Genomic DNA, 14,744 nt, shown 5'->3' on the forward strand with positions numbered 1-14,744 from the left:
ATGAATCAAGGTAAATTGGATGTGGTCAAATAGAAGATGGTAAGAGTAAACATCGACATTTTAGTACTTGGGGAACTAAAATGGATGGCAACAGGTAAATTTAATTCAGATGCTAATTATATCTACTACTGTGGGCAAGAATCCCTTAGAAGAAATGGAGTAGCCATCATAGTCAACAAGAGTCCAAAATGCAGTGAAAGTGAAGTCGCTTAGTCATGTCCGACTCTGCAACCCCGTGGACTATAGCTCGCCAGGCTCCTCTGTCTATGGGATTCTCCAGGCAAGAATACTGGAGTGGTTTGCCATTTCCTTCTCCAAATATCTTTTTCTTCCCCCGTTCCTGGACCACAGTGGCATGTGCGATCTTCCCAGACTGGGGATTGAACCTATGCTGTGTGCCACGGGAACACAGAGTCTTAACCACTGGGCCATGAGGAAGTCCACTTTGGTTGCAATTTCAAAAGCAACAGAATGATCTCAGCTCATTCCCAAGGCAAGCCATTCAACATCACAGTAATCCCAGTCTATGCCCCAACCACTAATGCCAAAGAAGCTAAGTCGAACAGTTCTATGAAGACCTACAAGGCCTTCTAGAATTAAAACCAAAAAACATGTCCTTTTCATCATAGGGGATTGGAATGCAAAGTAGGAAGTCAAGAGATAACTGTACTAACAAGCAAGTTTGGCCTTGGAGTACCAAGTGAAGCAGGGCAAAGGCTACTAAGAGTTTTGTCAAGAGAACACGCTGGTCAGAGCAAACGGGTTGTCTGAGGAGGCCATACAAATAGCTGAGAAAAGAGAAGGGAAAGGCAAAGGAGAAAGGAAAAGATATACCCAACTAATGCAGTTCCAAAGAATAGCAAGGAGAGATCAGAAAGCATTCTTAAGTGAACAACGCAAAGAAGTAGAGGAAAACAATACAACAGGAAAGAAAAGAGATCTCTTCAAGAAAATTAGAGATACCAAAGGAACATTTCATTGAGATGGTCTCAATAAAGGACAAAAATGGCAAGGACCTAATAGAAGCAGGAGAGATTAAGAAGAGGTGGCAAGGATACACAGAAGAACTATACAAAAAAAGGTTTTAATGATCTGGATAAGCATGATGCTGTGGTCACTCACCTAGAGCCAGACCTCCTGGAATGCAAAGTCAAGTGGGCCTTAGGAAGCAACACTATAAACAAAGCTAGTGGAGGTGATGGAATTCCAGTTGAGCTATTTCAAATCTTAAAAGATGATGCTGTGAAAGTGCTGCACTCAATATGCCAGCCAATCTGGAAAACTCAGCAGTGGCCACAGGACTGAAAAAGGTCAGTTTCCATTCCAATCCCAAAGAAAGGCAATGCCAAAGAATGTTCAAACTACCACACAACTGCATTCATTTCACATGCTTCCCAAGGTAATGCTCAGTATCCTTCAAGCTAGTCTTCAACAGTACATAAACCAACAACATCGAGATGTACAAGACGGATTTAGAAAAGGCAGAGGAACCAGAGATCAAATTGCCAACATCCACTGGATCACAGAAAAAGCAAGAGAATTCCACAAAAACATCTACTTCTGCTTCATTGACTACACTAAAGCCTTTGACTGTGTGGATCACAACAAACTGTGAAAATTTCTTAAAGAAATACCAGACCACCTGACCTGCCTCCTGAGAAACCTCAGGTCAAGAAGCAACAGTCAAGAAACAACAGTCAGAACCAGACATGGGACAACGGAATGGTTCAAAATTGGGAAAAGAATACATCAAGGCTGTATATTGTCACCCTGCTTATTTAACTTACATGCAGAGTACATCATGCGAAATGCCAGGCTGGATGAATCACAAATTGGAATCAAGATTACCAGTAGAAATATTAACCACCTCAGATACGCAGATGACATCACCATTATGGCAGAAAGCAAAGAGGAACTCTTTGCTCTTGCCTCTAGATGAGGGTGAAAGAGAAGAGTGAAAAAGCTGGCTTAAAACTCAACATTCAGAAAACTAAGATCATGGCATCCAGTCCCATCACTTCATGGCAAATAGATGGGGAAAAAGTGGAAACAATGACAGATTTTATTTTCTTGGACTCCAAAATCACTGCAGACATGAAAAGATGCTTGCTCCTTGGAAGAAAAGCTATGACCAACCTAAACAGCACATTAAAGAGCAGAGACATCACTTTGCCAACAAAGGTCTGTATAGTCATATCTATGGCTTTTCCAGTAGTCATGTACAGATGAGAGCCAGACCATAAAGAAGGCTGAGCATCAAAGAATTGATACTTTTGAACTGTGGTGCTAGAGAAGACTCTTGAGAGTCCCTTGGACAGCAAGGAGATCAAACCAGTCAATCCTAAAGGAAATCAGTCCTGAATGTTCATTGATTGGAAGGACTGATGCTGAAGCTGAAGCTCCAATACTTTGGCTACTTGATGTGAAGAGGTGACTCACTGGAAAAGACCCTGATTCTGGGAAAGATTAAGGGCAAGAGGAGAAGGGGGCAACCGAGGATGAGATGGTTGGATGGCATCACTGACTCAATGGCCAGGAGCTGGAGCAAACCCCAACACATAGTGAAGTACAGGAAAGTCTGAAGGGCTGCAGTTCTCGGGGTTGCAAAGAGTCGGACACGACTGAGCCACTTAACAACCACCACTACCACCAAGGTTGAATCATGAAGAAATTAAAAATCTGAACATAAATTCTTATATTTATTTAATCTTTAATCTACTTTAAAGTAATCTACTTTAGACTTTTTAAATCATCATTACTACTGGGATTTACTAAGTCAAAACAGCCTGCCTCACTTTCCTGTCTCTAACATCAGGTATACTCCTAGGAAGCTTAGAAGCCAAAATTGGGAAGGAAGCGTGTCATCTTATTACCTATTAGTGAAATGCAGTTACTAAGCTTTATGTCCCATATTGTTCCCAATCTGAACATACTAACTTCCTGTGGGCAGGGTAAAAACCTTTCCCCTGTGGGAAATGACAGAAAACAGTGGGTCCCAAACTTTTTGCAGATTCCCACATCCAGAAGCAGACTTAACAAGAAACCATGAAGATTAAATTTCAAGGCACTCTCTTGCACAGGCCCTCAGGCCCAATATTCAATTTTCTATTTTTTAAAAAATGTTTTCCTTAAAGTGGGTCCCCTAAATTATATTAAGCTCCAGGACCCACAGAATCTGAATCATATTACAGAAAATGGGCTTCTATCGTACATGTTACTTGAAAAAATATTTAATTCAAAAAGCTACTTTGAATTCAGTAATACTAATAAATTTGTATTTTACTAATCAAACATCTAATATGTTATTCATTGTTTACAATTTTCTTAGCACTAAATAGACCTAAATTGTACTGTCTGGTTTACATTTGGATTTTTCATTCTTAGGCAGACTGTAATATTTCTACTACAGATCCACAGTTGACAGAGTAGAAATGGCAGGGCTAAATTTAAAAGGCTCAAGACTGACAGCGTTAGAGCAATAAAGCTCTAGCTGATGACCTTCAGAAAAAAAAATCATTTTATTTCTCTGTATTAATGAAACACAGAGAATGATTACTTCACAATGAGTATACACAATACATCATAATGTGCTGCCATATTTCTCAGGCCAAAGTATTAAACCAGGCTACAGATGCAGCTACCCTAGCTATCCACTACTGTATTCCACACCAAACAGCTAAGCTGCTCGTAGCCTCTATTTCTGAAAAAACCCTAAGCAGTCATTCAAATGTTTGGTGAAATGAAACTGGCTTATGCCTAAAGAGAAATGAGGCCTGGAAGGACACTGGGCCACAGGAAGAGCCCATCACCCTAAGAGACAGTGGGGTGAAGGGGGTTCAGAGACATATAGCTTATTAGCACTGGAGACTTCATTATGAATGGGATACGAGTGTGACTGACACCAGTAAAGACTAGAGGGATTTGCTCCTGCAGAACCTGAGGGTCCTTTGATGAAACCAGGAATAAGGTACAAGTACCCTGGAAGGGGATAAGTCTCTTACGGAAATTCATTTCATAATCATTAAATGAAGTTCAGTGAGGTCTCTAAGTAATACTACTAATTCCATGCACAGAGAATTCCATGACATTCATGCAAATGACAGTATCAAAATATCTCCAACCAGATATTTATCAACTACAAAGGAAAGAATTTAACTTTACTGTAGAGAAACCAGGCAGAGAGGCCCTTAACCAAGTGATCGGGTCAAACATCACCAGCAAAAATAAATAATGACATTATGAATCCCGTGTTAATAATGCATTGAGAACACATTTCTGTGATAGTCTTGACTAAACCTTATAATCTCAGTTCAATCATGAGAGGGAAAAAAAAAAAAGACAAATCTAAATTGAGGGACATTTGACCAAATACCTGGCTAATACTCTCCCAAAATGTCAGAGTTATAAAAGACAAAGAAAGACTGAGAAACTTTTACAGAACAGAAGAGACTAACAAAGAAAAATGCGTGAAATGCAATGTGAGATCCTAGATAGAATCCTCAGTAAAGAATAATGATGAACAAACTAGTGAAGCTTGAAGGTCTTTCCTTAATAGTATTGAACCAAAGTTAATTTCCTGGTTCTCATCATTGTACTATGGTTATACAAGATGATAACATGAAAGGAAGCTGAGTAAGAGATATCTAAAAACACTCTGTACCATCTTTACAACTTTTCTGTAAGTCCCAAATTAGTCCAAAACAAAAAACTTTTTAACTATGCAAATACTTCACTGAGGGAGATGAAAGCTTGGCCCCAGTAAGGAACAGAGGTATTTGGAGGATTAACTTTCTACACTTACAAGTGTAGGTGGACGAATAGTTTGTGATCATGGGGAACTTAAGAGTCCAGTGAAGACTTCTTTGAAATCTATGGGTTTACGATGTTTACCCTCACAGTTCAGCAGGTAATGGGTTAAGTTCTATTAGTTCAGAAGTCTGTTTCTCAGAGCTTGATTTACCTGGAATGAACTATTAGAAAAGTTTTTCAATCTGTAAGATCAAGAAAAAGTAAATGTAAAAGGACAGGGGTCTTGTTAGGGTGATGCATTTTTTTCCCCTCTTTTCTCTATTTTCTAAATTATCTATAATTCACGGATAAATTCTGTTTAGTTTACGATTTCCTTCAAGTAAAACTAAAATTGGATTTTAAACTCATTTTCCCTAAGAACAGAATGAAAGGGCTCTGGACCAGAGGCAACCAATCATTGAGACACCTAAGATCCTAACAATATGAAAGCTGTTTAATAATTGGTAACTACTGCCTATCTAAAAACAGAAGGCTAGATTTCGATTTCTATTTCTTTTCATTCCAGTCTCATTGCTACTGCTGCTATGTTCAGATCCTCTCCCCACTGGGCTACTACACCACATTACTGACTCATTGCCAGACCTCCACTGCTGCATATGAGACCAGCAGAGGACTCCTAAAATACCATGCCCTTCCCCTTTTCGATGGCTTCTAGTGATGAGGATTCTTTTGGCTAGAGAAAAATGGTACTTTAAAAAATAAAAAATGGAATTTTCATAATTCACAAGGGGAGAAATTAATGGATGGAGTTTTCACAAGTTTCTCTCCCATAATTTTTTCCTGTCCACTTATTCCACTCTCGGGGCAAAAACATGAACAAACAGTAAACTTAAAGAAAACCAAAGCAGTCAGCAGGACCTACTTTGACAATTTTTGTTACTGACTCATGTTCATGATTGTGTTTTTCTTATTGCATGTTTTTATTTTGTTTTCTTTTTCATGTTTTTATATTCACATATTCTGCTAGTAAAATTAACTACTAACTTATAAAATTGAATTAAATATGTGTGACACTTACACAAAGTTTAAGAGTCATTAGACCTTACCACCATTTTCCAGTTACATCTTGTACTCACTCATTCACAGATGAATTTGTAGAAGATATACCTGGATCAATTGATCAGATATCTGAGCCCCTATTAAGTGCCCCTCACTCATCTTCCACTCCAAGATGAGCATTCCCATCCTCTCCCATATTACAGTTACTTGTATACAGGGACTACTTCATATATTCCTTAAGGGTATCTTTCATTCCACAGAGAAGTTGAATATAACAGGCACCGAATCACTGAAAGTTTATTTCAAGAGGAAACTTTCTGTTTGAAGGGATAAGGATCTAGAACAATCAATTCCAACATTCTGATAGACTCTGACTCTCCTTAAATGAGTCCCCCAAATCTCCATATCTAGCTTGAGATATTGCAGACATTTTTTTCTAAGAAGACTATATAAGTGAATCAATATTTGCTTTTGATTCAAGCTTAAAAATAAACACAGATAGCATCTACAAGCATTAAAAAAAGGTCACACTATTTGTTGATTTATGGGCTGATTATTGCAAACTCCCCAGTGAATACTGCTACCCAACTCAAACAATTTCCTGTGGGTTGGACTTTGGCAGCCTCAAATTATTACATCATGTACAACAAGAAAAACTCTATGCTGATAAAAGACAGAAAGCTTTATTTTTTTCTTTTGTGAGAACTTGGAAAACTGTCATTTACCATAAATCTGTTCAAAACCAGCTGGAAAAAAAAAAACAAGCCAAGTTTCACTTTGTTATAAATGACAAACTAAATAACTAAGAAATGACAGTTGTATGCTACTTAGCCCCTCCTTACAAAGATCCAGAGCTATATGGGTAATTTACAGACTTGTATGGGAGGCAGTGGGCTTTCCAGGCAGCCAGGGGATGAAGAATCCACCTGCAATGCAGGAGACACAGGGGACAAGGGTTCGATCCCTGGATTGGGAAGATCCCCTGGAGGAGGGCATGGCAACCCACTCCAGTATTCTTGTCTGGAGAATCCCATGGACAGAGGAGCCTGGTAGACTACAGTCCATGCGGTCACAAAGAGTCGGACATAACTGAAGCAACTGAGCACAAATGAACATAAGAGAGGCAGCAAGACAGTAGAAAGAACTCAGTGGCTAAAAACACAGCGTCTACAGGAGCAACTGCCTTACATAACCTCAGGAAACACCATGCTCATTGTGGAGATCCAGGAGGTACCATTCTAAGAGAATACAATGTGAATTTTAAAAGTTTGGGAGCTAGAGTTCACAGGGCAGAACAGTTTTGGATTCTATCACCTAACATCTGTGTCATCTTGACCAACTTACTGAATCAATTATTGAAGTCTCCGATAATGAGGTGGGATTAAAAAATAACATGTCTCCCACAGAACTCTTACAAGGATTAAATGAAATAGTGTGTATGTGTGCATGTGTGTAAAATTAGCCCAGTATCTAGGACTTAGTAAATGAGGCATAAGTGTTTTTATGATAAAAATTAATAAATAAATGTTTTGATGATAATTATCATAAAGAAGAATAAGATGAATCTACATTCCAATCCTGCTCCATCACGTTCAGGTCATTTACCACCTGTAATAAATGTGATTTATTGAGAGTACTGTAACAAAATTCTAATATTCAGGGCCAGATACAAAATAGAAGTTCCATAAGTAGTAGCTATGATGATGAAAACTGCATCCCCATACCAATTGTCTCTCTTTCCTTTTCCCTCTCTCTCTTATACACACAAACACAGACACACATACACTTACTATAAAAATTCTATGAGATTAAATTATAATTGATAGTACAAACAGAAAGCCATATCAAAATGAAGGAAAATGTATTCTAAAAATAATGCATTCTCAATACAATTCAACTATTGGTTTTTCTAGTAGCCATGTATGGATGTGAGAGTTGGACCATAAAGAAGCCTGAGTGCCAAAGAATTGATACTTTCGAACTGTAGTGTTAGAGTAGACTCTTGAGAGTCCCTTGGACAGCAAAGAGATCAAACCAGTCAATCCTAAAGGAAATCAGTCCTGAATAATCATTGGAAGGACTGATGCTAAAGTTGAAGCTCCCATATTTTAGCCACCTGATGTGAAGAGCCAACTCACTGGAAAAGACCCTGATGTTGGGAAAGATTGAAGGCAGGAGGAGGACGACAGTGGATGAGATGGCTGGATGGCATCACCAACTCGATGGACATGGATTTGAGCAAACTCTGAGAGATAGTGAAGGACAGGGAAGCCCGGAGTGCTGCAGTTCATAGAGTCCTAGGGGTCATAGAGTCGGACACGACCAAGCAACTGAACAATCACTGTCAACATTTAGCTCAAAAAACTTCAGTGACAAAATACTTATAGTCAAAACTCCTAGGACTTAAATGGTCTTCCACAGTCTTAACCCATGTATTTCCAACCTCAAGTATCACTGTTCCCCTTAAAACAGAATAGAAGATTTGTTCTCCATATATGCCCAGCATTTTACTCAATAAGGAATATGTACATTTATTGAAGAAAGTCTGCATATAAGTGGACCCATGAAGTTCCATCCCCTGTTGTCCAAGAGTCATCTGTATTATCCTTGCCCTGGCCTCATCTTCCCAGTACTTCCTAATACTAGAAATCCACTCCACTCAACAAACCTGTTTGAAGAAGCCACTCAGCTGGTAAGTTATAGTAATGATGACTAATGACAATCACACCCTATTAGAAAGGAGTAGTCATTTATAATTAGTTCATTTCCCAAAAGATTTTCTAAATACTGTTCCCCACCAACTGGGACTTACTCTGTCTCAGGAACTTTGTTATTCAGTGCTTACCCAACACATAAGTACTTTATTAGAATACAAAGTAGAATGTTACATTGCTTTACCTTCAACAAATGTTCAGTGACTGTTAAATAAATAAATGAAGAACTGAGTTTTTTTAAACACATTTTTCAATTTAGAGAGAACTCAGTTATAAGCATAATCAGTCACCTCTTTATTTCTTCCCTGAATCTACCTAAATCTATCATACCTAAATCATATTATACCTAAATTGTACCTTCTGTTTCTCAAAGGTCTATGGAAGAAAGATACTTTACCTAATAGCCAGTAGGACAAACACAACATTCTACTCATATACATAGCTAATATCCAAACTAGTAACAATGGCAGATAAAGGAAAGAGAATCAACAGCAATTATAGGCACCAAGACAGCAAAATGATAACTACGCATTAAATAAAGTTGCCTTATACTATCCTTTAGCTCAGTATCTTAGAATCAAAGTTTTTTCCTAATTTTTTAAACCACTGAGGTTTTTTCTTTAACTTAAATGCTCAATTACAACCATTCACTATTTATGAATCATTATAAACTTACCATTACCCGAATTATTTCAGCACAAACAATAATGAAAGCATGATGGCTCTATCAAAAGCCACTGCCTGCACTGACTTGCCTCCCTTCTGCTGGGAGAACACTGGCACTGAATGGCACAAGCAACTCCAGTGTGAGACACTAGGCACATGACTGGGAAGGTGACAGAGGACACCGAGAGAAGGAGTGGAGGGGTGGGCAGGAGTCCACTGAAGTTCACTCCAGAAGCCTTCACGATACTCAAGCAAAAACATGCTACCAGACTCCCGGTTTTAAGCCAGTTCAGATCTTACTTCTACCACTGACAACTGAGAGACCTGCGGCACCTCTTCCGGCTGTAAGATTATAATAACAGCAGCCGCCACGTGTGCCACGAGCCCTGTTCCCCAGTTGTGTCCCACTCTCTGCGACCCCATGAACTGTAGCCTGTCAGGCTCCTCTGTCCATGGAATTTTCCAGGCAAGGACACTGGAGTGGGTTGCCATTTCCTCCTCCAGGGGATCTTCCAAGCGCAAGGATCAAACCCCCATCTCTTGTGTCCCCTGCATTGACAGATGGTTCTTGACCAAGAGTGCCACCTGGGAAGCCATCACTTAGTGAACACCAACTCTGTGCTAGCCACAAGACAAATGGTACATCCTTTAATTCTCATGATTCATCTACCAAGTAGGCATTATTTCCCTCATTTTCCAGAAAAGTAAAACCCAAGTTCCACTCGTGCACAACTGTTTCCCAGGGGGATAATACTACCTACTTAACAAGGTTGTACTGGAAATTAGAAGTAAATGCAAAGCACTTACCACATGAACTAGCACTTGTCACACAGTAGGAGCTTAGGAATTCATTATTATACAAGTGCACCTATCACTTGAATAAGTGACTCAATTGAACTTCAATGAAATCCCACAAATAAGTTTTCCTTTATATCATCTTCCATACAAAAATAATAATTAGCAGTACTTCTGTAGAACCCAAGGTTTACAACTTTATAACTGTTTAAAATACCATAGGATCATCCATTCAGTGCCAATACACAAACACACACACACACATATACTGTTTTTTAGTTGAGAATCAAAATGTATAACCCAAGGAAATAGAAAGCCCATTATGAAAGTGATATTTGCCTTAAGCTGAGTACCAAAATATTAAATATTTTACTTACAAAAAGATTATAGATCTCACATCTCAAGAGAGAAGGTGCTAATGAACAAATCTAACTTCCCAAAAATAATTCCCAGAAGCATCTGTTATCCTCAAGTACTCAGCAAACCATTTCCCAGAACTGACAATATATTGCCAAAATCTTAGTGAATTTTGCCAACATTCTGCTGAGAGGAAAAAAGAATCATTCCAGTTCTTGAAATAAGTGCTACTTTTCAGTTTAGCCACAAAATACGGTCTTTTCTCTGTTATTACTTTTATCAATATGTTAATACTGAAAATAAATATAAAGAAATCACAAATAATCTTCTGTCTGAAGGAAATTTAAATCCACATCCCTTATCTTTAATTCTATAAGCTCAAGAAAATCTATGAGAATGGGTTTTTAAACCAATAATAAAAATCAATTTTCTAAAGCCTTAATAATTGAATCAGAGGAGGGAAGAACAGAAACAACAGTCAGCATTAAAGAAGCCTTCTGAAAGTTAAGAGTCCTATAACCTCAATTTCAAAATTTAAACTTTTGCTGTTAAAAGCAACACTTCACAAAGACTGATCAGTTCCCTCCATCCCTCCATCCATCCCGTTTTACCACAAACACACACTCACCAGAGAGCAGACTCAACTCCCAGCAAAAGGCCTTCAGCAATCAAGGGCATTTGTGGGACGAGAGATACAGGAATGGGGAGGGGCAAGCGAAGAGCTGGAGTTCTGGGGAGGGAAGGGTACGGAGTGAGGAGAGGCAGCTAACAACAATGGAAAACTGTGATTCTAAGCCACAAAGGCTTCCCACAGAACAGGGTAACAGGGGAAGGACAATTCTTTTCACCACCTACCAGGAGCTCAGCACTGATAACTCATAATAAAGCTAAAAAGATGGAGCTTCCAACTAAACACAAAGTAAACTTAAGAAACTAACCAAAAGTAACTTGAAAGGACATATCACAAACTTCATAGAGGCTTAAGAAAAACATTTAGGAGTCGGTTTCCTCCAGGGGCATTCCTGATGACAAAGGTCAGCAGTATAACAATAAGGTCTGCAGAGTGGCAGCTGCTTTCAAATGGAGGGCTAGCACTAAAAAACAGTCCTTTGCACTAACAGTCAAAAGGAGCACCAGAAGACACGTAACACTGTGATTATTTAAATCCTTAATTCACAATTCTAAGACTATCTAGACTTAAGTTGAATTAGATCATTTTAAGAGGCAAAACTATCTCAACTCCTTTAAAAAAAGATATTCTTAAAGAAAATTTTTGTGTGAACCGAGCCGTTAGATTCAAGAATAATTTTTCTAAAGCTTGAAATCTCAAAGGGTCCCAACCTGAAAAGTAAAGACAGTGAAAGATCTTCCCTACTTCTCTCAGGGAAGAGGCCAAACAAATTATATCATCAAAAACAAACAGCAGGCAGAGTCCTACCCCCAAACATGTGATCAGTCCACCCAGAACTTACATTTGCAGGCGGGGCACAAAGGCCCCAGAGGACCAGCACACACCCTTCTATGTACTGCTTACTCCCTGTTAGAAACCAGTTTTACTGAAAGGAGTTGTTTTATAAGCATACAGATGAAAAACTCACCAGCAGAACCCTCGCCAAATAGGAAGGAAAGTCTGCAGAGATGGTTATATATTCCAGAAATGGAATATTTCCTGCCATATCAATAAACAAGGATATCACAGTCATCAGCAATTGCAGCCCTCCTATGTGTGTGTGTGTGTGTGTGTGTGTGTATATACACACACACATATATATGTTTTTCCTCGTAGCTCAGACAACCTGGAATCAACCCCTGGTTCAGGAAGATCCCTGGAGAAGGGAATGGCTACCCACTCCAATATTCTTGCCAGGAGAATTTCATCGACAGAGAAGCCTAGAGGACTACAGTCCTTGGGGTTATAAAGAGTCAGACACAATTGAGGGACTAACACTTTCACTTTCATTTATATACGTGTGTGTGTGTGTGTGTGTGTGTGTGTGTGTGTGTTGGAGAAGGCAATGGCACCCCACTCCAGTACTCTTGCCTGGAAAATCCCATGGACGGAGGAGCCTGGTAGGCTGCAGTCCATGGGGTCTCGAAGAGTCGGGCATGACTGAGCGACTTCACTTTCACTTTTCACTTTCATGCACTGGAGAAGGAAATGGCAACCCACTCCAGTGTTCTTGCCTGGAGAGTCCCAGGGACGGCGGAGCCTTGGGGGGCTGCCGTCTATGGGGTCGCAGAGTCGGACACAACTGAATCGACTTAGCAGCAGCAGCAGCAGTGTGTGTGTGTGTACCTGCAGCAGTGTGTGTGTGTGTATCTGCAGCCATCAGACTACAACTACTTCCTATGATGAGCCCTGAGGAAAAGAAGCTCAGGATGGAAAAACACAGGATACTGGCCCCAGATAAGCATTAGTTGCTAAGTTGTGTCCAGCTCCTTGCAACCCATGGACTGTAGCCCACTGGGTTCCTCTGTCCACGGGATTTCCCAGGCAAGAATACCAGAGTGGTTGCCATTTTGTCAGGGAATCTTCCCAATCCAGGGATTGAACCTGGGGCCTCCTGCATTGCAGGCAGATTCTTTACCACCTGAACAACCAAAGCAGCCCAGCTCCAGATAAGTGAGTTACATAAGCAAGGGATGATTACAGTGAGCCCAGATTCTTCCATCTTCCCATACACAGAAAAGCACCAAATTCCTTCACTTGGGATATCTGGCTTTCTTCAATTAACAACAATTTTTTGATGTTCAGACTACCTGCCCTTTGTTGAAAAACTTCTATATAACCTGGCTCCTTCCCTCATCTCCGAGTGATCTCTCAGAGTTACTTAAGATGCTGCCTCTTGGACTTAGGCCCTAAAAATTTCCACCAAATAAAATATAACTCTCAACCTTTAGGTTGTGAATATTTTTAAGTTGACATATTCATTCATAATTCATGGAATTAATCAAATAAAACTAGCATACTGGGGCAGAGTTACAGAGCTTCAACCCTGGTTACAATGTAACTAAATACCATGACTTCTCATCTCAGTCAAGTAAGGGAGGTGATCCACAGGCAAACACATTAATGGACTGTAATCTTTTTTGAAGCCCCTCAGAAAATATTCCACACAAAACTCTCCTGTGTACTCACATTCTGCCTTGTAAAAGTTATTTTTGGACTTTTCTTATTTCCTTTTCATAGGAGGAGATTAGACTGCATAGGAGAGTCTATCTCATAACGAGAACCCTGTGTCAACCACTGGCCCTCTCAACTAAAAATAAATTAAGTAACTACAGCTTTGTGCTAGACGAGTGCCAAATTGCTTGTAGCAGTGTTTTTGTGGCATGATTACTAGGTCAAGATGTTGCCGGGAGACCCCTTCCAAAGGCTTGAAAACGAATTGTCCGAGGAGACACATGTACTGACAAAGCAAAAGACTTTATGGGAAGGGGCGCTGGGGTGGAGAGCAGGAGGGTAGAACTGCTCTACCACATGGCTCACTGTCTTAGGTTTTATGCTAAGAGGGTTATTAGTTTGGGGGTTGTCGCTGGACAATCTTGTTTGGCCCATATTTGGTCTGACTTAAGTTTCTTCCTGGTGGTGAAACAGGAGGGAAGGGGGCAGGGCACAACCTTTAAAAGAATGACATAGCCTGAGGACACAACAAAAACTGATTAGAGCCAAACAGGTCCAAGATGGTGAACCAGTCAACTTCCACTAAACCTTGAGCCTCAGTATACACTCATTGTACCACAGCAGCGAGCTAAGTGACACAACAATGCTGAGGCCAACCATCAAAGAGCAAAAAGTAGGCAATAGCCCAATTCCTGTTAATCCTTGCTCCTTCTCCAAAATAATTGGAATACTCTTCCCACTCATTGGGCTTCCCTGGGGGCTCAGCTGGTTAAGAACCCACCTGCCAATGCAGGAGACTCAAGAGACATGGGTTCGATCCCTGGGTCAGGAAGATCCCCTGGAGAGGGGAATGGGAACAGTTTCAGAAAAAAACAAAACATACGTCAACAGATGAATGGATAAATAAATGTGACATATTCACTGCACAGAACAGTATTCAGTCATTATATGAATAAAGTATTAACACATGCTACCACATGTAAATATTGAAAACAGTAAGTGAAAAGGCCAGTAATAAGGATCTCCTGTTGTATGATCCCAATTATATGAAACACCCATAATAGGCAAATTACAGAGATAGAAAGTAGATTAGTGGTTGCCTAGGGCTGCGAGGAGGTGTGAAAGAAATAGAAAGTGACTGCTAAGAGATAAACAATTTCTTTCGGAGGTGACAAAAATGTTCTAAAATTGACTGTGGTGATGGTTATTCAATTCTAAAAATACTAAAAACCACTGAATTATAAAACTTTAAATTGTGTGTTATGTGAATTATATGTCAA

The 14,744-nt window shown here is 39.7% G+C and overlaps 1 protein-coding gene and 1 long non-coding RNA gene across 15 annotated transcripts in view; one reads left to right on the forward strand and one right to left on the reverse strand.

Annotated features, from left to right (window-relative positions):
* The window catches only part of USP54 (ubiquitin specific peptidase 54), a 131,206-nt gene that overhangs the window by 71,429 nt on the left and 45,033 nt on the right, over nt 1–14,744 (reverse strand). The window contains exon 1 of one of the 14 annotated variants that reach the window (XM_024986824.2): nt 10,969–11,070. The exons of 12 other annotated variants lie outside the window; for them this stretch is intronic. The gene's annotated coding sequence lies outside the window, so the exon portion shown is untranslated. Of the gene's footprint in view, nt 1–9,198; nt 9,346–10,968; nt 11,071–14,744 lie in introns of those variants that run through there. One more of the 14 variants, XM_005226504.4, reaches the window with a different exon arrangement.
* LOC132344142 (uncharacterized) lies at nt 3,543–5,536 on the forward strand. The gene is made up of 2 exons (XR_009493262.1): nt 3,543–3,967; nt 5,315–5,536. It is a non-coding gene; the product is annotated as an uncharacterized lncRNA (long non-coding RNA).

This window comes from Bos taurus, chromosome 28 (assembly GCF_002263795.3).
Source record: "Bos taurus isolate L1 Dominette 01449 registration number 42190680 breed Hereford chromosome 28, ARS-UCD2.0, whole genome shotgun sequence".
NCBI classification, from domain to species: Eukaryota; Metazoa; Chordata; class Mammalia; order Artiodactyla; family Bovidae; genus Bos; species Bos taurus.